We start from the raw sequence: 20,561 nt of genomic DNA on the forward strand, positions 1-20,561 counted from the left end.
AACAAAGAATGACACCAGTATAAATTATGAACTCATATGCAAATTATGCAAATGAGGAAGATGGTGAGAGAGTAAACATCAGTAGGCTAATTTGCTTAATTAACTGTTTAGGAGAAATATAGTTAGGAGCAGTATTTGGAATATATCTTTTTACCAAAACAAGTTGTATCAATGTATTTTTAATGGGAGTAATGGAAAGCAAAACAAATTTGCAGAAATCTTGGCTTGAGACTCAGTTAAACCAAATTAGACAGAGAATAGTTAAAGATGAAATAAGGAAGAAACATAACAAAAAATGGAAAAGACCTGTCAACATATGTAACATGAGATTCTTTTGCTTCCACAGCTTGAAGACGAGGTGCCTTGTATTTCATCCCTTCCTCAAGGTTCTCTGCTTCAGGAAAGTCTCTTGTTTCTGCCATTGGCTCAAGCCTCCACTGATCCCTTCCCAATTTTAGGTATTTAAGCACCTCAATTATATTTAGCTGCTTAACAGTCAAATTAGCTTTTACAAAGGAATGTTTACTTCAAAGCTACAGCAAAAACAAACATAGAAACATTTTCCTGATATTTTAGAACATAATCTCCCCATATTACCTTGGGAAAGGGAATTAGGTTCATAGTTTAATTCATTTCCCACATGGCATTAGTCCTATCAGTCTCAAAAGATACCAATTATTTAAGGGAAAAAACTACAGTTCATTTGACTACATTGGGGAAAAAAGGATTAAAAAAACACCAATAACTAGTGACTTGCCTACCTACATTTTTACTTCTACAAATTCTTTATGAGAATAAATAATAGCCAACATTTATATAGTGCTTAATGGTTTACACTGTACATATTACCTCATTTGATGCTTACCTTATAAGGTTGGTGCTCTTATTATCCCCATCTTATTATATATTTTAAGAAAACTGAGGCAGGGGTTTAGTGACTTGTCCAGGTCCCACAGCTAGGATGTGATTTAGGCAGAATTGGAGTTCAGATCTTCCTGACTCCATGTCCAGCCCTCTTCCCACTGTGTCACCTAGCTGGTCCTTCCAGGAAGTTATATAATGATTCAAGTCTTAATCTACTGGACTAATTATGACTCAAGGATGATTTCACTGTCTTTTAGGTGAAACAACTTATAATGCTGCTGCTATCACAGCATGCATAATAAAAATAGAGAAAGGATACAAACAAATTTTTGACAGTTATATTCTTGAGCAATCTTCACAATCGGCAATTAACAGGTATAGAGAATACAAGATCCTGTTAGATGTTCTTATTTGTTAACTCTAAAATGGTATTTATTATAGTAGAGCATTATTCAGCCTTAAATGTTTTTTTCCCCTCAACAAAATGTCTGCATGTGTCTGTTTGGATAGGTTGAATTTGAAGTGCTAATGGGTCTTCCAGTCTGAGATGTAAAATATGCAGTTGATGAGGCAGAATTGGAGTTCGGGTTGTCTCATTGGAGAGATCATTGGGTGTTAGTTCAAATCCAACCTCAGATACTTACTAGCTATGTGAGCCTGGGCAAGTCATTGAACTTCAATCAGCTTCAGTTTCCTCATCTATAAAATGGGCATGATAATAGAACCTCCCTTGCAGAGTTGTTGGGGGGAATCAAATAAGATAATATAAATAAAATATTATATAAGTGCTAGCCTTTTTATGTGTGTGTGTGCTATATTGATATATACACACATATGTTAAGATTATTTGAACTACCCTTCGATTATTTTCAAATGAAGCATAAAACCAGGCGATGTGTATTCTCTAAATGTATTTGCCACTGTAATTGAAGACACTCAGCATAAGATCCAAATGGAAAGTGATTCCCTAGATAAAATGAAGCCCTGCAGATGCTCCTGTTTGAGTATAAGAAAGTTTTGTCAAGTTATAGAATATTACAGAAATGCCTAAATGAGATTCAGTCATGTACAAATTCTACCTAGAATTCCATACACTTTCAAACACCCAAATACATATAAAATATCTATTGTACAAACCAGAATATGCAGTTGACACAACAGGCCATTCAACTAGCCTTGGACAATGCAGTGGGCCCAGAATTAAATAGTAGCAAAAGAATGTCAGGATTCTATTTGGGAAGTACTCAGCATTTTCAATGATCCCAAGATACTTTTTAGGGCAAGAAAAGGTAGCAGACATTGAAGTCCTTTTTTAAGCTGGTCCGACAAGTATTCAAACACTCCTGCAGAGAGCACAACTCAAATGGACTGGCCATGTATCATGAATACCAAATGCATGTTTTACCTTAAAGACTATTTTAGAAAGAACTTGCACAGAGCAAACACTGACACAGAAATCAGAAGTGGTGGAAGGGAGGGGGCAGCTAGGTGTCTCAGTGGATTGAGTCAGGCATAGAAATGGGCATTAGAATCTGGCCCCAGACACTTCCTAGCTGTGTGATCCTGGGCAAGTTACCCCGATTGCCTAGCCTTTACCACTCTTCTGCCTTGAAACTAATACACAGTACTAATTTTAAGACAGAAGGTAAAGGTTTAAAAAAAAGTGGTACAAGGACCCTCTAAATGTCTCTCTGAAGAACTTTAGTATCAATTCTGAGACATGGGTGATGTTGGCACAGGACTACAGCATGGTATGCCCAAATCAGATAAGACATTTTCCTTTATGAGCAAAGAATTACAATAACTCAAAAGAAGCGTGAGATTTGAAAATTTAGAAAAATCTCCATCATACATGTTCAGACTAAATAATGCCTGATCTGTGGTAGAATCTTCTAAGTTTGTATTGTACTGATTAGCCTCAGTAAAACACACTGTACCCCTACCCCAACATCATGATATCATTGGTCCTCTTCAAGTACAAAGAATGAGTATCAACAACCGTATCTATAACCTTGGGCTTAGTGCTAGGGAGTTTAAATTTCTTTAATTCAATCAGGAGTTTAAATTTCTTTATTTCAATTACTATCTAATTTAATTTAAATATATTTGTATTATAAATTTAACAATAATCAGCAAACATGGACATTTCAGTCAACACAGAACAAAAGAAATGATGGCATATGGAACCCTCATTTGTTGTTGCTTTTAAAGTGCTAACAACTCAGTCATAATAAAATTGCTTGATTTGTTGGTTAAAAAAGATACTTTTTAGACATCTGACACTTGAGGCTCTCTTTTTAATTTTAATATTATTCTGATAAGGACTACAAATTTTGTAGTACCACAATCATCAAAGGAAAAAATTGTGGGTTATTCAAAGGGCAGTGGAAAGACTCATGGCAGACAAAAGGAGACTGAAGCACATTTCCACTGATAACCTTTACAAAGGAAATGGCATGAGTGCTATCATTAAATATAATTCATGACCAGAAAAGAAAGTAACCCATTCACAGTGAGAGCAAAAGATAGCCCATGACCTACATTGTTACTCACATAATGTTATTAGTCTCAGGAGAAGGAAATCAGCATATTGGGTGGATTTCATTTGGAGAATTTATGGAAGAGCATGAACAAGCATCACACAAGGAAAAGAAGCACAGATGGGTTTATCTGTACCATTGGGAAAAGGGTATATACTAATGAAATTATAGATGTATTGAAACATTAAAACAAGTAGAAACTGTGGGAGAGGATATGGAAGAATCCCTTAATATGGCTATGGGGTGAAATATCTGAGAGCTACTGACAAACACTGTCGAGTTTAGTTTTGTCAAATCAGACTTTTGTATTAACCCTGTTCTCTTTGGGACTCAAAACTGCCAACAAATAGGACCTGCAAAGACTAAAGCTTTAAACCAAAGTTTCATTTTACTATGATGCATTTACTATGGGAAAAAATGCTTGCTAAATATGAGTTAGTTAACTCTCATTTACTTTCACAGACATAAGTAGTGAAATTGTCAATGTATCATCTTAGATGAGCAGATATTACAAATGTTTTTCCTTTTATTAAAAAAATGGCCACATGTACCATGTCCAGAAGTAGCAGCTCAGGTCTATAGTTCCAGCTATAATGATAAATATTATTTATGTATAAATATACGTTTGTTTATATACGAATAACAAAGCTAGTAGATTTCTTGGATTTAGGAGTTCTGAGCTATCCCTCTTGGGTGTCAGCATTAAGTTGAACACTAAAATGGTGAGCCCCTATAGGACAGAGACCAACAGGCTGCCTAAGTAGGCAGCAAGTAATGCAGCAAGTTAAAGCTTTTGCTCATGGGTAATTGGATTGAACCATAAGAATTCCCTGCATTAATATAATGGTTTCATTTGAGAATATACTAAGGAAACTAATTGTGAATGTATTTGTTTTGCATGAAGCTGCTTAGATGTGATTCTGAATTGGTGAAGGGAAAAAAGACTCAACACAGCATTGCCTGTGTAGTAGAATTGGCTTGAGAGCTTTAGAGAAGAAAAACATTCTTCCTTTCCTCTTCAGGACACAGACTATTTTTGGCGTAAGAGGACTATATGAGATTGCAAATAAGTAAAGGAATGATTTCTCTGTAACTCTGATATCATTTTGCCTACAAGAAGAGTTGTTGGAATTTTACACACTCAACTCTCTCTATTGCACATCAGGGAGATATTGATATATCTTGCTACATTAGCAAGATATCACTAATATTTCTCCCTGTTTGTCTTGAAAAAAGAATGAAAAAGTACGAATAAGAAAAGTTTCATCAATATATGCTTTATTGTAATAATGTCACCAACTTAAAATTCTATTGTTTAAATTCATTTATTTGCTTAGTATTGTGACATGATTGTATCTCAGATTACACTTTGTTTTGTAAGAAGTTTCATAGCAATATAATGTTAAATAGGATTTACTTGCTCATTCCAATGTTTCAAAAGATAAGTGATTTCATCATTATGGGTACTCCCCCTGTTTATGCAAGTTGAGACCCCTTCTCATATTTTTTGAGTTATAAAAAGGTCAAAAAATATCATTATCTAATGTCCAAACTCCTGAGGCTTTATCTCATCATATTTAGCTAGTCTGTGGGAAAAATAGATTTGGTTTTTGGATGGGTCTATATTCAAAGCATTTCCAGCTTGGTAAGACCTAGTAGAATTTGCACTTTGCTAGTATAGGCTTTATACCACCTGCATGCTAAGATGAAGCATTAGTGAAGTATTTTAGAGGGAAGAAGAGAGGAAGGAAATGAGGGAGGAAAAGAGGGAATAAAGGAGAAAGGAAGGAAGGAAGGCAGGAAGGCAAGAAGGAAGGCAGGAAAGAAGGAAGGAAGGGATAGAAGGAAGAAGGAAGAATTATTAAATATTAACTATATGCCAGGCACTGTATTAAATGCTTTATTAATATTATCTCATTTGATCCTCACAACAACTCTAGAAGGCAGGTGCTCTATCTAATTATTCTCATTTTACAGTTGAGGAAGCCAAGGCACAAAGAGGTTAAATGATTTGTCCAGGGATGCATAGCTATTATGTGTCTGAGGATAGATTTGAACTGAGAACTTTCTTACTCCAGGCCCAACACTCTATTCACTGTGCCACCTAGCTGCCTCTAGACTATTTGTCCTTTAGAACATAGAGTTTAATCTTACATAATTCAGATACCCCTAAACAGAGTGATGGAAAGACTTCACGCTAAATATTTTCATTATTTTATTTCTTAAGTGTAAGTATAATGGTTTCATCTGGGCATATCCTAAGGAAACTAATTGTGAATGTAGCCTGGGTTCCAAGCATGCCTCGGCTTAGGTGTGATTCTGAATTGGTGGAGGGGATGATGACTCAACACAGCATTGCCTGTGTGGTAGAGCTGGTTTGAGAGCTTTAGAGAAGAAAAACATTATTCCTTCCCTCTTTAGGAGATATGACTCTCTTTGGGAAAAAAACCTGTGGAGAGCAAAAAAATTACTTTGGGAACTGGTATAAAGGAGCCAGTGCTTCAACACATCTCTGATTTCCAGTTTGCTGCTCTAGAGATTTCAGGAAATTTTCCTTTGAGTGAAATTAGGAACTCTCTCCTTGCTGAGCTGAAATATTTTGTTCCTAAAGAGAGAGAGTCCATTTAATCTGTATATTTTCTGATATATTCTAATCTGTAGAACTCGTTGGTTTCTGTTTGCTATCTTCTTGGATAAATGGGTTTACTCACTATTCGTGATGGTCTCTTGTATAACTAGCATTTCATGTTAAGGGACCAAGGTGGTAGATATGCACTTAAAGTACCTTCCCTATTTAAGAGATAGTAATCAAGAAACCAGCTTGAATCTAAAAATTATGTTCTTGACCATCAATATTTAATTGAGGAAGAGGAGATAAAATTCTATTCTGGCACCACATCTCAAAGGAAAACAACTTTGTGGTCCCTTCTCTTGCTGCCCTCCAGAAAATAATCAAATACTCTGAAGAGAGTGGCAGCCCACATTCCAGACTCCAACTATCAATGTTCCTTACCCTGGGCCACCAGTATATTTTAATCATATTCTAAAGATTTATATACATACCTTACATGAATAGCATACTCTTCCACACACAAAAAAGTATACATCTGAATGGTGTTTATCTTCAAAATGGTCATTTCAGGAAGTTGGGTCCTCATTTAACAACACTGCTACTATCCAAAGCATTTTTTATAGTCATTTAAAGTCATTTCTTCTACTACTACTACCACCTTCAAAACAAGGTAATGAGCCACACAAGGAAATCAATCTGTTATATCACATTTTTGAACCCAAATAGCATTGATCAACCTATTTTCCTACCTCATCCCATTGGACTTTTAGTCAGTCTAAAAGTTAAATCCATCCTCAAGGGGCAAACTTTTGCCAAGACTGAGACTATCCAAAAAAATGGACTACAGGATTTAAAGGAAATTCCTGAAGAAGAGCCTCCAGATGTATTTTCAGCAAAGACATTATTGCTGGAATTAAGTTACAAGCTCCCCTAGGCAACTATTTTACATGGAGCAACTCATGTAACTTTTGGTATGCTTGGTTTTTTTTTTTTTTAAGTCACATTGCTTTATAGACCCTTCATTTGCTCCTGATTTTGCAGAGCTATCTAAAGAACTTATCTGGACAGGAAATGACTGAAGACACTGAATGACTAAAGTTTCATGCTATAATTATAACATCTATTTTTTTGTTGTTGTCTACTCCGATATGTGTACAAAAAACCCTACATTTATAGTCTTCATCTTTGAAATAGGTAAAGTATCTCTAGCCACAATCTAGAATCCAAGTTTACACATATGAGACCAGTTAACTTGCTGTTGATAGAAGAAATAGAAATTAAACAAGAGGAAGGTTATATGTAAGAATGGATAGACGTTAGCACATTATTTCAAGTAATTATTAGTGTAAGAGCTTTAAAGAAGAAAAAACATTTGGTATTCTTATTTCCAAAGCAAGTTACAAGGTGGGGACAATATTCCCCTTCTGTTCAAACCTTCTACAAAGTATGCATTTATACTTGGGAAAAGAGATTTTTCTTTTTTTTGGTGATAAAATCATAGTTAAGAATATGAAATCAGTTCAGAAAGAGCTAGAAAGACCTACATGAAATTATGCAGAGTGAAACAAGCAGAACAAGGAGATTATTATAAACAGTAATTATAATATTGTGGAATGATCAAATGTAATAGACTTTGATATTCAAAAGCAATACAACAATCTAGGATAATTCTGAGGAACTTATAAAAAAGAATGCTATCCACCTCCAGAGAAAGAACTGTTAAAGTAGAAACGCAGATGAAAACATGATTTATCACTTGCTTATTTGAGTATGTTTTGGGGTTTTGGATTTATAAGATTACTTGCTTACAAATGTTAATAATATAGAAATATGTTTTATGTGATAATACATGTATAACCCAGATTGAATTGCTTGTCAGCTCCACGAGGGAGGAGGAAAGAAGAGAGGGAGATAATATGGATCATATGACTTTGGAAAACTTATGTGGAAATTTGTTATTAAAATTTTTAAAAATTTAAAGAATATGAAATCAGGAGGTTGGACTGAATGACTCTGGCAATTCCTTCTGCCTTTAAGTCATATGATTCCCTCTGATATCTTACTCTTCTCCATATTTAAAGATGATGTTCCTGCTTATGATTTCAATCTGTAGGTCAAAACAGTGTTTTATCTAAATGTATCTCCAACGCACCCCTTTTTCTTTCCTCCCCAACATGTTAAGTGCCCTGCTTAAAGAGAACAAAAGTGTCTGTTGAATTTAATTGACAGGCACTGACCTCTTTCAATATATACACATTTTAGGACTGCTCTTCAGTTTGCAGCCACACTGATGATTTGAATAGCTTATCAACTTGCTTAAGTTCTCTGGGCCTCAATTTTCTCATCTATAAAATGAGGGAGTTGAACTAAACAGCCTCTGAGGTCCCTTCTACTTCTCAATATATACTTACATTCTCTGATTCTAAGAATATTATTAAAATAGCAAGTAATCCTTTTCATATATATGTTTGCAAAAGTATGACAATTGTAGGTAGGAGTACCTTTAAAAGCTCTAAGTTGCAAGTTTGTGAAAGAAAACAGTTTTCTCCTTAAAAATGTGATTATAAGGGAGAGCCAGGCCTAGAGATGGGAGTCCTAGGTTCAAATCTGGCCTCAGACACTTCCCAGCTGTGTGACCCTGGGCAAGTCACCTCCCTTGCCTAGCCCTTACCGCTCTTCTGCCTTGGAACCAATACAAAGTATTGATTCCAAGATGGAAGGTAAGGGTTAAAAAAAATGTGATTATAACAGATAGGATAGAGGAAGGGATTAGTCTGCAAATGAAAGTGATATAAAAATAATAGATATAAATTCCCCAAATTAAATCTTTCTCTACATCCTTTTAAAAAGATAACTTTTACTTTCTATCTTAGAATTGATACTAAGTATTGGTTTGGGGGCTGAAGAGAAAAAAGGCCCAGGCAATTAGGGTTAAGTGACTTGTCCAGTGTCACATAGCTAGGAAGTGTCTGAGGCTAGATTTGAACCCAGGTCTTCTAACTCCAGACTTGGCACTCTATCCACTGTGCTGTTTAGCTGCCCCTACATACTTCTAGAAAAGGAAATTATGGAGATGAGTGTGAAAGAGTGGCAGAAAATAAGAGAGTATTTTAGAACCTCTGTTTGCTCCACTTTTCATATCTTTTTCTTTGTCTCTCCTATTCCTTCTTTTTAGTTTCTCTCTTTCAACATTTTATTCTGTCTCGTGGCTCTTTCCATCTCTTTCTCATCATTTTCCTCTCTTCATAGAATCACAGATCTAGAAGAGGGACTTCAGAGACTATCTAGTTCAATCTCATCTTTTTTTACAGAGGAGGAAATTGAGAACCAACAAGGTTAATTGACTTGTTAACTATCACACACATTGCATACAAATGAATGTGTGATGTCACTTAAACTTCTATTGGATTGTTTCTTCAGCAATAAAATGGGGATAATAATAAGAACTACTTTGCAGAATTGTGATGAAAATCAAATGAGGTAATATTTGTAAAATGCCTAGAACATTGTAGGTGCTTTGAAAATGCTTCTTCCCTTCCCCATTCCCTTCTTATATCTGGTTTGAACTGACCTCTGACTTTAGTCAGTGCCATTTCCTCTGTACCATGCTGCTGTGCCTTTCTATTTTTAATTATACATTAAAATAAACCCAAGATATATATTTTATTTCTTGTATTGATTGAATAGAATTTTGTTTTTTGTTCTTAAAGTGCAATGTATAGAATGTTTAATTTTCCCCTTAGCTCTGCCATATCACTCCTTCTTACCCCAAACTGTCTTTTTTTTATGTACTCTCAAATATCCAGATGGGCTGGTTATCTTATCAATGTGGACATTTCCTCTTCCTTCCCATTTTATGTTGTTTTTGTCCATTTCCTTCAGAAGCTGGATAGGCAGCTGTCAGAATGATTTTCATAAAATTTAGGTCTGTCTATAACACCAAACCCACTCAGTAAACTAGAGTGGATCCCTATTACTCCTAAGATGAAATATAAAATGCTATATTTGGCATTTAAAGCTCTTTAGCTTCCTGGCTCCTCTACCTTGACAATCTTCTCAGACTTTACTCCCTTCCTCCAACTCTATAAGCTAGCTAGATGACCTGCTTGCCCTTCTTTACCCATGACTCTCTAGCTCTAAGCTGTAAGCCTTTGTATTGTCTATTTCCCATGCTTCAAATGTTTTCTCTCTTTTAGAATCCCTGGATCCCTTTAAGACTCAGCTCAACTATATGACAGAAATCCATAATTTTACAGGTGGAGTTCCATCCAGAAGACATGCTTCGTGGCCCCTTCAGGACAGCCCTATTACACTGCATATATATAAGGAGATGTGGGAAAGAGAAAGAGAGAAGAAAAATAAGGCAAGACAGAGGTTTGTGACGTTGAATGGTAAATGGTAGGCCCTTTGGCTTATGGGGAGGAGCTGGCACCCCAAAATGACAACAGATTCTTAGCATCTGCAACATCAGAGACTGCTATGAATGATCTTAGAGAACAAGATCTTTCTCTCCTCACCTAAGCTAATATTTCATATCACTCCAGAGTCCAGATTTTGAGTTTTGTGTGTCCTATTGCCTATTACTTTCCAGACTACAATTTTACTTCTTGATTTGATCAATGTTTGCTCATTATCTGTGATTATCTTTATATTATAAGGATATGGTTGGAGAAGAAGCTAAGCATGCCAAGATTAAGTAAACTGTTATCCTCCTTCCCTGGGCATCACTACTTTTCTCCACTCCAAATGATCAGGAAAAAAAATTTTATTTTGACCCCTCCAAAAAAAAGAAACATACTCTAGAAACATCCAAAATATAGTAGATATAGTCTAACCCCAAATATCCCTGATAGATTGAGGGAAAAGAGTGATTTCCCAACCACAGTCATTTTCTTCCTCTATACAAAGTAGAACTACAATCTAGATGAGATGTGATACAGCACTCAGAATCCATAAATCCCAATTAGAGAACTAATTTATTGTTTGACATATAATCATCATTTTTGGTCTTACTTTACATATGGAAAAGGGTGAAAGAACACTAGGGAACACATCGACTCAGTAACTTTCCAAACCCAAATATCCCCGTACTATCAGCATTTCTATAAGCATTGTTCTCCCCTTATTAGAATGTAAGCATTTAATATTATACATAGCAATAGCAATAATGTATGATGGACAACTGGAAATTTCAGCAACACAATGATCCAAGAAAATCCCAAAGGGCATATGATGAAAAACGCTAACCACCTCCAGAGAAAGAATTGATAGAGTTTGAATGCAGATTGAAGCAGCTCATTCTTCAACTTTATTTTTTTCAAGAGTGGTTTTTCTTTTTTAATGTGTCTTCCACAACATGATGAATATAGAAATATGTTTTGTATGATAGCAAATTGTTTCTACATGTAAATAGGAACAAATAAAACATTGTCGTAACATAAAAAAGGATGTAAGCTTCTTAAGGGCAGGAACTATCTTTGCTTTTGTCTTAGTGCAGCTCTTGACACATAGAATGATTTTTCATTCATTCTTATACCATTTACTTTTACTCAGTCCTAATTAAAAGCTTTTCTATTTAAGACAGAAAGGATTTATTTTGCTGGCTGAAAAAAATTTTTTTTTAAGTTTTGCTATTTGATTTGTGGTTCTTGATCCTGGATGATGATTTTTTTTAGATTGGGACTTGACCCATATTTACATAATCATGTGTAAGGAGAAGACATTTTAATCCTCTGGAGCCTTAAAACCAGTATTGTGAATATGAAGTGGGAATAGTTGTCTCAGAGGGAGTGGTCCTATGATTTACCCCAAATATCATCACACTGAACTTGGAGTACTGCAGGATTCTGGAACCATATATAATAAACAGCTTTGGTTCCCAGGGCTAGTCTATTTTCAAAACTAAAGAATAGTTAGTGAGAACTGCATTTAGATGAGTCAGGCCACCTATCATACAAAGTTCCCCTCCCTTGCCTCCATCTTTTGACAAAGCATAATGTTTATTTTACCTAATTTAAAAAGAGGTCCAATTAAAATCTTATTAGAGGGAGCCTGAACTTCCTGATAGGCAATTCCTTCATCTTTAATATTTTATTGACTGCCTGTCTCATTCCCTATAGCAACTGTTCCAAAAACTTATACTTTTTCCCTAAACCCTCTCTATCCTAAACACATAGCATATAGTTTGATATGCTACTTCACTGGGAAGATTGAAGCCATATGACATGAACTTTCCTGTACTCCTTCAAACTTCTCAATATCATCACCTGCTCCTTCACTGTTTTCTCCTATCTCAGAAGAAGTGATCTCCCTAGTGTAATGGGGATAATTTGAGGACAGGTGTTTGGGATAAGGAAAATTGAAAGGAGGATGTTGGAGACTTGCTAAGTGGGTAATCTTGGTTACAGGTAGGCTGGGATTAAAGGAGATTCAGGGTATAATAGGACTGAAGTCAGGAGTATAACACGGAAGGGAAACAGAGATCTTTTAGGGAGAAGAGAAATTAAACCAAACAGACAAACACAGCAGGCTTACAGACTGGGACTTAGACTCAAACACAAACTGAGGGAAATAGACTAGACTGAAATGAACAAACAGGCTTTAGTTAATTTCACAGGAAGGGACCTGTTTTGAAGTAACACCTTCCTTCAAGATGGATGCCCCAGCTTCCCTCTAAGCCCAGAGTATGTTGTCTCTTTCCCTCTTCTTCCCTCTTGATAACTAACAGACAAATTACACTAATAGGGCTGTTGAAACACAAAAGGGTTTATTTTGTTTGAAGGATGTTTGTTAGGAAGGTGGATCAAAGGAAAGCCCTATCAGTTGTCTCAGGAACCTCAGGTGGGGGAAGGGAAACAAAGATGGAGTCTGAGTAAGGACCTGCCTTTAAACTCAGCTTTACAAAATGCTATTGCTATCTAAAGGGAATAAATGATGACTGACTAACTATAACTAATGCTGGCAATTAGGTACCCTTCATAGATTTAACTCCTCTCTAATTACTCTCCTTATTAACTCCACAGACATATAAGGTAAGGGAGGGAAGGCAGGGATGGTATTAAGAAAGGAAGATATAAAGGGTTTATCTAAAATAATAACTTCTTAAGTAAATATGTCAAAGCTAGGCTAAATTTCAATATTAAAGCTAGGTAACCAAAGCAGCTCGGCTCATTTACAACCTCCCTCCACAGAAGATCCAGCCAACTGCCTTTTCCTCAAGATTCCAAACCTCTAACAGCTTTTAGAACTCAGCCAAAGCTAGAAAAAACTATATGACCCCAATTCTGTATACTACAAATGCCCCTTTTCTTTTCAAAATGTGCAACTAGCACCATTTTAATAGTTACTAAAGTCTAAGGGTTTACTACTCTTATACTAAGCTAAATTCTTACTAAGCTCTTATCCCTAACTAAGTTTGCAAAATAATAAAAGGTTGCTATCTCCTAAACTATGCTACAACTAAATAAGCTAAAACTAAGACGGGATAAGGTAAAAGTATAGGAGAGGAATGGGGATTTCATTTTTTCAAAAAAAATTTTGAACAGAAAGGAAAACAAATTACATTTTAAACATTCACATTTTTAAGGCTAATTTTTGCTAACTAGAACAAAGTAATGAATCCTATCTATGCATTACCTAATTTTATGAACTACTCAGATAATATTAACTAAGAAAAGTTTTGCAAATTTTTTTCCAAATATGCTTTTAAATTGTAGTTCTCTTGCTAAAGTTAGTGTATTAATAGGTTAGTACACTTATGCCTATGTTAGAAATGTTAGTAATAATAAGTAAGCCTATATCTTTTGTAAGTCTATTGGTTAAACCATAGACCTTTGCTATGTACAATATTTACAAAGAAAATTTTAGAAAGATCTGTCCCTGTACTAACTTACTAAACTGTCCCTGTGTGTTAGTAAACTTATTGCTAATGGTTAGTAATCAAAATTACATATGTACATGACATGTCAGGTGATTTGAGTAGAGCGGTGTCTGTACCATAGTAAGAGACTTTCTTTTACTAAGGCAGATATACCCTTCTCTCTTAAGTGAAAGTTTATGTTTCACATGTAAATGTGAAGTCAGGAAAATGTTTTATGTGTTGTCTATTGACTTATCCGTGTAATGACATGTTACATACTTACTCCACCGGAATTCTTTTGCAATGAGCATGTACTGCTTGGATGGAATCTAGTGTTGTGTGCAGTGAGAATTCTGTTGGGTGTAAGTTATCTCTTTTCTAAATACATGTGTCCCACACTGATTCGATGTTCTTCACAGTGTGGATGTCCTCTTTACGATAGATGTATTTAGTCACAAATGTCTTTGTAGTTCTCAGGTTTGCTGTCCTCGTGAAGATCTGCGTAGTCAGCAACAAGTGAGATGTTCGATGTACCCGTGCTTGTCAACTTCTGATTTGTGTTGCTTTGATGCACCAGCGCTTGTCACCTTCTGACTTGTGTCAGCAACAAATTTTTAAATGTCTATCATATATGATTATTTTCTCTTCTTCTTTTCTTTTATGATTTTAATAAAGATGATTATTATAGGTAACCAAAAATAAAAGTTCGTGATTAAGTCTTTGTGCTTTCATTCATTCATCGTCATCAGTTTCTAGATCTGGTATTGATTGCAAATCAAATGTTGTGTCTTCTTCCTTCATTGATTCTCTTTCATTATCATAATTATTTACAAATGATTTTTCTAAGTGATTGAGATTGGGACAATCATTTGGGTGTAAAATCTGATTGTTTACTGGTTCTTGGTCTACTTCTGCTTCTGATTCATGCTCTGATTGTTGTTCTGTTTGTTGCTCTGTTTCTATGGTCTTATGAATAGATTTTGGATTTACTGAGGACTTGCTTGATTGTTCAGTTGGTGCTAATTGATCTTGTTTTGCATAGTTTCTGGGTCTTGTGGTCGTTGTTGTTGGGACATGTCTTTAGCTGGCTTGACATGGGTGACATGGAACCACGGATCTTTTCCTTCAATTTTGATTGCACTTGGAGTTGTTAATATTATTTGGAAAGGTCCAAGCCATTTGGGTTCTAACACAGTCTTCCTAGCGAAGTTTCTGGTGTAAACATAATCTCCGGGTTGGAAGTTGTGTAGATCAAAATCAAAAAGTACTCTTTGATGTATCAAGCCTAATTTGTGAAGTTGATTTAATCGTTGCTTGAGCAATTTGATATATTCATATAGCTTGCATTCCATACCTAGGTGTGATAATTTGTGAATGCTTTGAGGTGCTTTGCCATGGAATGGTGGATGTCCATACAGCATTTCAAATGGTGAAATATGTGTGATGCTGTTGGGTTGGCTTCTTAGGTGGAATAGTGCTAATGGCAATGCATCAGGCCATTTCATATGAGATTCTGCACAAAATTTTGCTATAAGATTTTTTAGACTTTTATTCACTCATTCAATCTGCCCACTAGATTGCGGCCTAAATATTGAGTGTAGATGTCTCTTAATTCCTAATATTTCATAAACTGTAGCTAGAATCTTATTTGCGAAATGGGACCCAGAATCTGATGCAATATGTAATGGTATAGAGAATCTAGGTATTAATTCTCTTAGTAAGATTTTCACAACAAAAGCTGAGGTGTTACGCTTTGCTGGAAAAGCTTTTGGCCATTTAGTTAATCTATCCACTATTACTAAAGCATATCTATAACCATTACTCCTTGGCATTGTGATGTAATCAATTTGTAAGCATTCAAATGGTGTGTAAGCTAAAGGTTTTCCTCCCAGACTATGAACTTTTGTGATTGTCTGGTTGTAATGCATACAAATTTTGCACCTCTGTGAAATTCTCATAGCAACTTCATATATGCCCTTTGCATTCCAATACCTATTTATAGAATCTGCCATGCCCAGAGTTCCATAATGCCCTTTCTGGTGTAGTGCATTGCAAAATGTGTAATATAAGGATTTAGGTAACCAAACTCCGTTAACAAGATATGCACCGTGATGTTTCTTCCAATCCTTCACTTCCTTTGGGGAGTATGCATATTTTAGATCTTCTTCCTCCACCAAAGATAAGTTCAGAATTGTCAGAGGTCCATATCTTGCTGCATATCTGGCAGTCACATCAGCTCATTTGTTCCCTAATTCGATTGGTCCTTCTATTACTCCTAGTCCTTACTAAGGCTACTTCCTTTAATTGCCTATTCTATATCATTTACTTCCATTCTCTTCTTCACTCATAACCAAGTCATCCTTCACATTATGACTAGAAATTATCTTTATACAAAGACCCAGTCAGGTCACTCCTCAACTCAAAATCTTTTAGTGAGTCCCTATGGTCCACCAAACTTTTATCTTTTGATAGGCATTCAGTTACATCTATCTTTCCCCCTCTGTATTCTCTTTGCATAGGCCAAATTGAATTGTTCACATTCCTCCATAACACTCCACACTTTCACAACTGTGTCTTTACTCAAGTGTTTTTTATACCTAGAAAGGCTTCCTTTCTCATTCCACTATTTTTTCTAATTCTCTAAAACAACTCCAATTCTATGTCTTTTGATTATTAATCCCCCCAGATACATTGCATTCTGTTTGTACTTCACATATTAATTTTCACCAGTTATTTACATATACATTATACCTCCCTTTTACCTTATATGTTACAATGAACAATGTGATACTAATTTTGTATCTTGTACAGTACCAAGATCAGGACTCTGCACACAGCCACTTAAATGTTTATTAATTTGAATAGATGACATGGAGAAGAGTAATGACATTGAGAAGAGTAAACTATCATAAAAATACCCTTGATTTCCTTTATGATGAGGAAAATGATAGAATGTCTCCTTCTACCTCTTCCCACCAATATAACTAAATACAATGAAAGAGGATATAGTTGGCAATTTCATGTTACTAGAGCTTCTCTGAGTTGCCAGTAATAAAGACTGAAGTGTTCTTCTAGGCAACTTCTTTGCAAGTGGGGCATGGCCTCCATATGAAACCTTTTGGTTGTAGCTAGAGTACTTTCTTAAGCTTTCAGGGAGGCAGCATGTCACTATGTGAATTATCCAGCAAGGGAGTTGATTATGAGATTAGTTAAGTGTGATATTTATATTACCCAGCAGGTAATGCACTACTTGAGATATCAGCCCTGATTTACCTGCTTTTTTGACATTTGCACACTGTGGTGGCCATTTTTCTCCCTAATAAATTGCAGTATCCATACATGGCCACTAAAAGGCACTCAAGTTTGAGAATAGGCTGCTTCAGAACCACAATTCCTAACAGATAGAAAATCAGCTTTTATTAACTTGCCTCTGGGCTGAATCCCACATTTAATCACATCAGTCTCTGGGGAGAAGGGGATTGGATTCATAACTTAATTCTCATAGAGTACAGTCCCAATTCCAAGTATATAATAAGTCCTCTGGAGCTTGAGTCTCAGGTACCCTTGGCTTTTTATGCTTTCCACATTGGACTGGCATCCTGTACCAGCTCACCTGCAATTGTGGCTTCAAGGTCACCATGACTTGAACTTCTGTTCCTATGAGGATCACCTCTGGTACCTGAAATTGAGGACAAATAGCATAGAACAGAAACAAATACCTCCAGGCCCCTTTCTCAGAGCACAGGTAAAAAGAGGGAGTGCAGAAGGGCATCCTTTCCCTCTCACTGGTTTGGTCCATGGTGCCAGTTAGTGGGTGAACTGAGGTTTCATTCTCAGCATGTAGCAAATAAGAGTGATCAAAAAGAGATTAGAGGAAAAGAGGGCAGCAGAAAATTTTGTAGGAAAAGAGCAATGACTGGTTCAGTCTCAGCAGTTTTAAAGATACAGACAACTAAAAAAGCTACCTCCCACCTATATGGTAGGAGATTCAGAGGCCTCCATGATAAGCAATCTGGACATGACCTAAAGGTTCCTCAAAGATGCCTTCATTTCACCTGAATTGGGTGTGTCTGGACAAGCCCTAGTTACAATTAGATAAAAGGTTGCTATCTTTAATAGCCACATGTTCCCCTTTCATTTCCTATTCCATCTCTTCCTCCCCTATGCAGATTTCCAAGGGTGAGATGGGAGTAGCTAGCCTGCATGAAGAGATACTGATACCACTACCAGCACTGTCCAAGTTGGGTAGTTACAGGACTGAGGCCATTCAGGAGGAAAGTCTGCCCAAACCTGAGAACTTTTGAGCATGGAGTTGAGACAGTGAACAGGAGCCACAAGAAGAAAAGAGATCTAGAGTTTTTGAGAAAATATTAGCTATTAAAAATCCCTTTTGGCTGATCAACTCAGGGTAACTGCTTTCCCTTTTTAGTCCATGAGGCCAAGGGGGGAAAATGCCTACTTCCTGCATCCATTCCTTTCCATGAACTGAGAACTTGTGAAAAGTTTCACAAGTTCAATACTCAAGCTTTGGGAGGAAGTCAGGAGGAGGTCTAGAAGGGGGAGATAATTGGAGGTGAATATTTTCATACAGAACTGTATGTTTATTGTTTGCACTTGATATATAATAAACTATGCAATCGAGCATTCTGAATCTCTGAATGCTTTTGGGATGTGAACAGAATATTAGAAGAGAATAAAATATTATACATATTTGAAGCTCAATCAAATATTGATAGCAGATTTCCTGCTTTAAAATTTTGATCAATATTCCATTTTATTCCAAGATTAAATGTGGGATCCAGTCCAGATAAAAGTTAACAAAAGCTGATTTTCTATTAGAAATTGTTTCTGGAGCAGCCTATTTTTAGACTTGAGTAAAGACAAGCAATTTTGAAATATTTAGGAACACTGATCAAAGTACTAATCAACCACAATGATGAATGATAAAGATTAATGATGAAATGTGTTAGCTATCTCCTGATAAAAAGGTGATGGACCCAGAGGCTATGTTTTTTGCATGTTACCATTTTGGGGAATTTGTTTTGCTTGACTAAATATTTGTAACTGGGATTTGGTTTTTCTTGCTTTTTTTTTTTTAAACTTCAAAGGTGAAAGTTATTGAGATATGAGAAGGAAAAAAGGTAGATTTTTGTTTAAAAATTAATTTTTTAAAAGAGCATTCAATTTAAAGGTCAGTGCAATGTCCAATCTTGACCTCAGAGGTGCAGAAATGTATAACTTTCCTAGTGGTAGGAGGACTAAAGGTACAGAATGAAGCATACAATGACAGATAGGATCAATGCATTGGTTTGCATTGTTTCAAGGGAGGATTTAATTGGAGGTTAGAGGGAATTATCAATAATGTTTTTAAAAAAATCAATAAACTTTTTTAATATTCTGTTTTCTTTTACATTATTAAACACTTGACACTTTTCCTGAACCACAGAATATTTTGCTCATCTTTATTTTTTAATGAGAACTTTCAAATTCTGTCAGTAAGAGTAGGAATGATTTATGATGAAACAATTCCTAGTCAAATTATGGTTTTCTTATAAGGAAATAAGAAACTACTAAAGAAAGTTAATGAACTTGTTGATAATTATCCAGAAGAGTAGACACTGAACAATAGGATGTGCTACTTATCGGTGATAACATTTAAAAAACAAAAGTACCCTTATATCTAATCAGTTATTTACTCCTGCCTACTTCAACTTCATTTGTCTGAGTGCATGTTGTAACAATGTTCTACTTAGAAATATTTCTTGTTAGACAGGTTCCTTCCAGAAACATTACAAAATGAACCTAAAGATTGCAAAGGAAAAGAATGTCACCTCATCAATGCTTTTTTAAGGGTGTGTTTGGATCAGGGTAAACCAAGAAAAACAGGTTAAGTTATATTCTCCTATCCTTAAGAACATTTCTTCTTTTAAATACTGGAACTTATAGAAAAATTCTCTGTTAACTCTTTAGCACTGCAAAAATGTAAAGAATTTTTAATTTTTAGTGATATGAAGAGACATTAGTTAGTATCTACATGCTGTGCCCTTCCTAGATTTGCTTCTTGACTCACTTGTCCAGTTGCTTGTCAAGTCCTGTTGATTTTATGTGCACATTCATTCTGGCATCCATCTCCTTTACACTCTTCCTTTCATCACTCTGGTTAATGTCTTCATACTACTTTGCCTAGATTAATGTAATAGTCTTCTAACTGGTTCCCCTGTTGCTTGTCCCTTCCTCTATAATCTAATCTTTTGAGTTCTGATGAAATCTTCCTAATGCTTCCTGTGTTTCTGCTAGACTGGATTACTATATTCTGCCCCTGTGTGTTCGTGAAGATTGACCCCCCCCTCCTCCGCCAGTCCTTTGTGTTTCCTACAACCCCCTCCTCCCTACTGTTTCCTGCCTGGAATGCACTCCTAGTTGAAATATTACTTTCCTTTAAGGCCTAACTCAAAAGCCAATTCTCTCTTTAGAATATGAGCTCCTTGAAAGAAAGAAAATAGAATATGAGCTCCTTGAAAGTAGGGACTGTTTTGTTTTTCTTTTACTATACCCATTGCTTTAACTCAATGAGTTAAATATTACTTGCCAGACCACTCTAGCTGAGAGTGAGCTTTCCTTCCTTACATTTTTCTAGAATAGTTATCATTTCTCCTTTCCCTTGCCACATTCTAACTGATGATTATACCTCCTTGAGTTAGGGGTATAAGTTTTTATGTTTGTGATT

The 20,561-nt window shown here is 35.7% G+C and overlaps 1 long non-coding RNA gene across 1 annotated transcript; it reads left to right on the forward strand.

The window, feature by feature from the left end:
* Positions 1–338: 338 nt before the first annotated feature.
* Positions 339–14,405, forward strand: LOC123247890. Its single transcript, XR_006506162.1, has 3 exons — positions 339–458; positions 10,233–10,350; positions 14,305–14,405. It is a non-coding gene; the product is annotated as an uncharacterized LOC123247890 (long non-coding RNA).
* Positions 14,406–20,561: the final 6,156 nt, after the last annotated feature.

This window comes from Gracilinanus agilis, chromosome 4, assembly GCF_016433145.1.
Source record: "Gracilinanus agilis isolate LMUSP501 chromosome 4, AgileGrace, whole genome shotgun sequence".
Classification (NCBI taxonomy): Eukaryota; Metazoa; Chordata; class Mammalia; order Didelphimorphia; family Didelphidae; genus Gracilinanus; species Gracilinanus agilis.